General features: G+C 37.6%; 1 long non-coding RNA gene across 3 annotated transcripts in view; it reads right to left on the bottom strand.

Annotated features, from left to right (window-relative positions):
- The window catches only part of LOC110597857 (uncharacterized), a 95,617-nt gene extending 93,094 nt beyond the window's left edge, over positions 1–2,523 (bottom strand). For all 3 annotated transcript variants that reach the window (XR_013440378.1, XR_013440379.1, XR_013440377.1), the window contains exons 1-2: positions 1,509–2,523; positions 1,073–1,212 (exon numbers count right to left, since the gene is read on the bottom strand). This is a non-coding gene — a long non-coding RNA (uncharacterized LOC110597857). The remainder of the gene's footprint in view (positions 1–1,072; positions 1,213–1,508) is intronic.
- Between the last annotated feature and the right edge of the window lie 4,640 nt (positions 2,524–7,163).

The following is a 7,163-nucleotide window of genomic DNA, read 5'->3' on the forward strand; positions in this document are numbered from 1 at the left end:
TCACACTGCTTTCCCCCATCCCTCTCATTTGAACAATGTGTGGTATCAGGAACATAAACAATGCCTTTAAATTGTGGGAATTGAAAGTTTTCAGTACATTTTTAAATGCCTGGAACTCATCCCAATACACTCTCTTTGTGGAGCACAGAGAACATAAAAATCATTTGACCTCCTAAATCCAAGCCCTGGACTCATTTTTGTGACAAAGAATTCTCATCTCTGTGTACACTTGCTCCTTTGTTCACACCAACAATTTTTCACCCTAAATATCTGCTGAGTTTTTATATAGTACTTTAAAATGAAAACACATTTGCAGATTTTTTTGGAGCGTACAGCTCATTCATTGTATGTCGTTTCCTCGAAAGTAACCAGGTATTCTCTATTGTTATAACAATGTCTACGAAGTTTTAGTAATACCTCCACACCCAGTGTCCATCCTTAACACTTTAATTTTCACTCAACGTCTCCTGGCTATTAAATAATAATTAAGCAGCAATCTCCCAAATCACAGCGAGTCTCGTAAACTATTGTACATTTCATAGATTTCAAATGGAGTGTGTTCAAAATAAGACAGCTAAATCTATGGCAAAAATACACACCAGCATAATCGTATCTTTTTCTGGCAGCTCACGTAGATATTACTATTTGAACTCCACGGGGAATCTCATTAATTTTTAAAACTCACTGACCTCAGTATGGTTGAGTGTAAAAATAATTACAAATTAAGAATGAAAGAGCATCACTTAATTTCTGCCCAGCCATATGTTCCACGTTGCACAAAACATTGCTAACTATCACCAAACAGAATTTTTTCCAGATATAAATTTAAACAGCATGGTGAATGTCACCACACAGACGTAAAAAGCAGCTCACCCTTCCTTCCACCAGCCCCGCTCACACCTCACCTCCGAGGATTCTAGTAACACAAAGCCGGAGAACACAGGTTTGAAGGCAAGTGACAGCCCCGATGATACCCTCTCAAAAATATTTCCCTACGAGACTCGCTTTCTATCACAATGTCTCAGCCACAGGGATGCAGAAACGCTAGAATCAAGCATAAATATTTTCTTACCTAAAACTTGTCAGAAGGACGATCTTGTCATTGTTGTCACCTCCAGTGCCCCCTCTCTCACCATCGTGGAAATTGGCTCCACTATGTTTATAGCTCTGTGCCTCAGTGACAGCGGTGACACTCATCTGCCTGCATAGAACCTATGAGGGGGAAATGAGAGAGGAAGGGAGAGAGAAAGAGAATAAGACAGAGGGAGGAAGTGTGTGTGTGTGTGTGTGTGTGTGTGTGTGTAAGAGAGAAAGAGAAAGAGACTAAGAGAGCCAGAGAGACTGCTGACTTGAGACTAAGAAGCTAAAACCTCCGGCCAAGTCAAGCCTGAACAAAATGATCAAGCTCTGTCCTTCATCAAGAGAGTAGACAGATATATATATATATATATATATTTTTTTTTTTTTCTCGTCCACTGAAAAGTGGGACTGTCATTGGGGATTCTCACCAGGAAAGCGCAGACAGAGGCAGACCTTCTCCAGAGTGCCAGTGCTGCCCAGCAGTCCGTGCAGAATACAGGTACCTATTGTTCCAGAGACAGATATGTAGCCAGCCAGTCAGACTCTGACAGATCTCAGCAAGCCAGTGAGCCTGCCTTCATTTTAACTCCTTCTTTACTAGTGCTTTTTGGTGAGATGCAAAGGTCTTCTCATCACCCATGAGAGATAAATGGGGATGATACAGATGAACTCACTGCAGAAACTAATCCTTTATCTTTTCAAAGGGGGGGCTATTTTTGCCACTACTACTAAAATGTTGAATTTGATGCAAGTGTCTTATTTTGGTGGGGGGGGGGTGGAGAAATGAAGCATTAGATCGCACGGGCAACACTTAACAAGTAAAAGAAAGCTTTGACATCCAAGATGAACAGTATAGCCAATTTAAAAAGGAAGAGAGTAATTGGGGTTATTTAAAACACCCTGAGTGTAAATACATATATTGTAAAACAGATAGGGGGATACTTAAGCCAAAGAGGTTCCAGCCTTTCGCATAGGGGTGTGGCACATTGAAAACATTCTGCATAAAAAGTCACCCCAGCGGACCTGTGTCCCCTAGGTCTGAAGTCCTTTTGGTCCACTTTTTTCCTAGACTTCACTGTTTTCTCAAACACCCCCCAAACAACTCCCATCTCCAATGCTACACCAATTTTAAATCATGCAAAATAAAGGAAGCTCAGAGAAAAATAACTTATTCTATCTTCTCCCTGATGCATCCCGAGATCCAGGAATACATCTCATTCTTTCAATTCCTAGACCTTCATAAATGACCAGTGGGTTTCTAACTTTCATTTTTGTGTATTGATTGAATAATTTTCTTTTAAGGAGTGGAAGGAGACAAAGTGCCTTGCATTTGAGTATTTAACAATAACATAACAAAAATAAAAGTGGCTTGTCATTGGGTTAAGACAAAAAGTGAACCTGTCCTCACCCCAGACACTTAATATATGAGCACTTTGTTTTTTTTTTCTCCCCCCTGGAATGAACACTCATCCTCATTAATTTTTACCATCACTCAAGACATACCGCGTATAATCTAATATAGTAGGTGTGCTGTATAGTGTAGAAAATGGTTATGGAATTCCTTCGTAAGATCCACAGTCAGGCATCACTTTACAAAGCCAGAGGGTAAATATTCCATGCAATGGGGGAGGCTTAGCCATGCATGGCTGTAAATGCTAATGAGACATGTAGAACATATCTGTGCATTGCCGAACAGCTTTCCCCAAGTATCTAGGGTTTGCTTTATTTATTTTTAAAAGCAAACTAATAAGAGATCGCATTGTGGTGCTTCAAAACTTCATTAAAAAAAAAAAAAAACCGAGAAAATACAGGAACTTCCTTTCATACTGTCTGTTGTCCTAAATCCCAGCATTTCGAAACCATTTCAAGTCATGCTAATTTAACTAGGACACTAAGCAATTAATATAGGCTTTAGAAACTCTTTCAGAAGTTAAAATTGCTTGACTTAGTGACATCTGAAATGGTTGCCTTGTGGTTTGTAGTCCGGGAGAGTTGTTATTATGTTCAAGATGTCAAATGACTTTACCTGAACAAGGAAAAAAGTATGGGTGGATTTTTGCTAAACTCATCTTAATCTATAAGTCAGGAACAAGAGAATTTTGCAGTCTGTTTCTTTTTTGTGCATAAACTGTTTTTTCCCCCCAAAGCCCACCCATTTTAAAGAATATGCATATTTTTGTGAAGTTCAAGGGACAACTTCATTTATTATGACCATCTTAACAGTAAAACAGCAGAGGCCCATGCAATGAAAGAAAGGAGGATAAATTATAGGAACACACGTTGAACCGAGCCAGATCACAGGAGAAGTGACAGCTTCCCAGCTTCCGTGCATAGTTCCCGTGACTGCCTTTAAGGCTGCAGTTTAAAGGGGGCTTGTAAGCTCTCACTCCTGAGCATGTGATAAGACTTAGGTGTAAGTACATTTAATTAGAGCATTACCCAGGCCCCATCCAGATGTTATTATCTTTTGTGGGTTTTTTTTTTCTTTTTCTTTTGATCTTTCTTTTCCACTTCTGTTGTCTTCAGAAAACCAAGTTTGGTGTGCCAAACAGATTTTAAATATTCGGCTCTTAGCATGTTTAAATGCAGACAGATCTCACAGTAGGGGGCCATTATTTTCTGGAGGCATTTGCAGAGGGTTATCAGCATTAATGAGAGTCATGTGCACATGCAAATCAAAACAGATAGCCATGGAGAGTGTGGAGGTGCGTGTGTGTGTGTGTGTGTGTGTGTGTGTGTGTGTGTCTGAGTATAAATGGATAGCTGTATTGTGCAATGCACACACTTTTGTATGCTTCATGAGTAGGAAAAAAAGATCTTTTTTTTTTTTCCATAATAGGGACCTTCATGAAGTCTCTGTCTCTGTCCCTAGAACACCCCTGAGGTATATACCACACAGCTATAAGTTCAAAATTCATACATCAGTCCCCAATTTGCCATGATTCATGTCAAGCAAAACTCCAACATGAAGTGTCCACCATTTCTTTAAAGAAAAAAGTAAATATCCTGTCCAATGTGCTGGGTCTCTAAGACCTATATAGAGGAGAGTTAGGGGTACCACTCATTCACAGTAGCAAGGGGCAGACTCGTTGCTCTAAGGGTCTTAATCTCTTTTTGGCCACATAGCTTGATCTGAGAAACCTCAAGCTAGGTTTCCCAGAAGAGATGTGAAATGAAACCAGAATCCCTTCTTTATCTTACAGAATATTCCAGTTCTTATGATTTGCCCCCAGGACATGCTGGAGACACACTTAGTTATTCATTCACACAAGGAACCTCACACTGGTATAACTTCTGAAAGACGCTCTGGGAATATTGAAAGTAACCCAACTCCAGCAAAGTTAAAAATAGTTTCTCCACCAAATTAAACATTATCTAAGTTCTTGACACAATTATTAAATATATAGAAGATCACCTCTGTGCATAATCTACAAATGGCTTCAATTACATATTAAAATTATAATTAAAATCTTCATCTTATCTCCATTAACCGATTTGAGATTACAGAGTATATTTTGGTTTGGAGTGAAAGTTTGTGAGGAATCAAGATTTTTGATGGTGGCAAGTTGGAAATTCATGGCAAAATTACAAAATATTTCTAACAGAAAAGGATGCAAAACTATGAACACCTTCTGAGACCCTCTTTAGTCCATGTGAATATTAAATACCATAGAGATGTCCTGGTGACTTCTGCTCCACAGAACCTCACCTTCTTGAGAGAGAGACGGAAAAGCTAAAACTTCTGCAGGGTGCCAGAGGACAGTATTTGATAACATTCAAAATTAAAATCTTAAACAAATCTGATCATACAATTCGGCTGATTACAAAACACATTATGAAATATAAACTAAGGCTTTCCAATAGTTAAGGTTCAGAGAACAGACAGTAAATATTAGTTAGTTTTCCATTTAATTCATAACTAAGTGAAAGTACGATTTCTGAAAGTGCTGTTTTGAAAAGTCATGGATGATTTAATGGGAAGTATTAGGAGGTACTTCACACCATCCAACTCCTGCAGTATTTCTAATAGAGGAAAAACACACATTTTCCCTAATAATCTTCTCTACAACATAATCATATATATTTTATAGTCTATCAAGTTCAAATTCCTGACATTTAATTTAAATTAGATAACAATTCGGTTTTAGAAAAGCTCAATGAAATATTTTACTCATCAATTAGTAAGCAATAAGATATTTTGAAGTAATGGTGGAGCCTTTTACCTTTTTTATTCTACAATAGCTGCTGGAAATCAATTCTGAGAATATACAGAGAACAGAAAGTTAATATTTGAATGGTAACAAAGAGAAAGTATTTGCACTGTTGTATGTGTAAATGAAACAACATGTTTTTCCCAAGTTTCTATAAATGCTCTTATAAATAGTTTCAGACTTAAGGCACAATGAAAAAAAAAAAAAGAAAGAAAAAAAGAAACATGTAGCTGATTGATGAGAGTTGATATTCCACACAAAGGCATTTCACAGAAGTGAGGAAACTCCCAGAAGGGGATTAGGCAGAAAACATTGGTAAAGATTTTACTACGTTTACCTTACCTTGTATAGCCTTTTTACAAATAAATCATGGAATATTCTAGAACATTAATATTTCCTCCAAGAACTGCAATTCTAAAATGTTTTCTGCATTGACATGTATTATTCTGCATCCTATTCTTTGAGTGAAACAGGACCTACCTGGTTTCTCCACCAGTTGTTCCCAGAGCTTTGCAGCGATGGGCAGAATGTTCTGCTACCTGCAAAGCTGCAGGGAAAGTGCTCCTCTCCCATCTATTGGTCATGTGAGGTCTTCCCCACCCAAAAGTTTTGGTAAAAGTCAGGATAAAGCATGATTTATTAATTTGGCAAAGCCATTACAATCTTGCACTAAATTGCTATTGGCCCTTTCCCTAGCTACTGCTGTTTAAGGAACTCTTTAAAAACCAATTTAATTTTCTTCCACCCAGTCAAGTTTTCTCCACAGATAATTGGCTTTCATTATATGCACAAGAAGCATCAGTGAAGTCAGTATGTATGAGGCATTTAAATATTTTCAAATAAAAGTATGCCTGTATTTATGTTTGGGTGCCCAAACACACACTTGCATTTGATGCCGTGGAACTGATCATTAACGTTCTTTAATGTAAGAGAAAGCACTGTGGAAACTGTAAAGCCTATGCAAGCAGCTGAGTTCATCATTAGTAGAAGAAGTTCAATAAACCCAGTACTGTAGATGTTATATTCTTCTCTTTCAAGCAAGTTCCTTGCACAACAGCAAGTGCCCCTTGACAACTCATGCTCAGTTCTTGTGTTTTTAATTACTTTGGTTTCATTTTCTGATTTTTTTTCTTAAGCATCATTTACACAATATCCCCTTTAGGATTTAGAACTTAATACATTATTGTCATCAGTGATATGATTGAGATGCCAGTACAGAACTGCTAATTGTTCATAAGTACCTTGAAACATTAGATTTGCAATGTTTATAATTGTCCGAATTCAGCATGACAATATGAAATCAATTACCATGCACATCAGTTTTTGACATTTCAATGCATTACAACAATAGTAAAGTTGCCACCAACTTTCTTTCTTAAAAAAAAAGGCCAGTTTCTATTGCCTGAAAATCTAACTAATGAAATAATATTTGATTGTAAACATTGGAGAAAGCAGAGTAGCACAAGCTATGTTGAAATGGGTCTACTTACTTAATTATTCACCTTTCTCTAGAATTGATTCTTGAAGTTGAAGCATTTCACATTTAAGAACTTTTCAGGGTCCTCTTTATCCCCTAGTCTCCCTTTCCCTGGTGAACTGTTATTAAATAAAAAGAGTCCTATTTAAATAACAGTATTATAAAAGTCACTTAACTTCTGAGAACTGACATTCTGAAACGCCTTCTTCACACAGGTGCCTGTTGCTGTCTGGTGTCAGATGAGATTCTCCAGAGCTGAGCAGTCACAATCTCCTTTGTTATTTTCCTTCCCAGGATCCAAGGTGGTGAAGTGGGAACAGGTTCTCCTGGGTATTGACTTGCTTTATGATTGAAAAGAGAGAGTGAGCGGTTTTTTTTTTTTTTCAATGCAAGAT

Source organism: Ictidomys tridecemlineatus, chromosome 6, assembly GCF_052094955.1.
Source record: "Ictidomys tridecemlineatus isolate mIctTri1 chromosome 6, mIctTri1.hap1, whole genome shotgun sequence".
NCBI classification, from domain to species: domain Eukaryota; kingdom Metazoa; phylum Chordata; class Mammalia; order Rodentia; family Sciuridae; genus Ictidomys; species Ictidomys tridecemlineatus.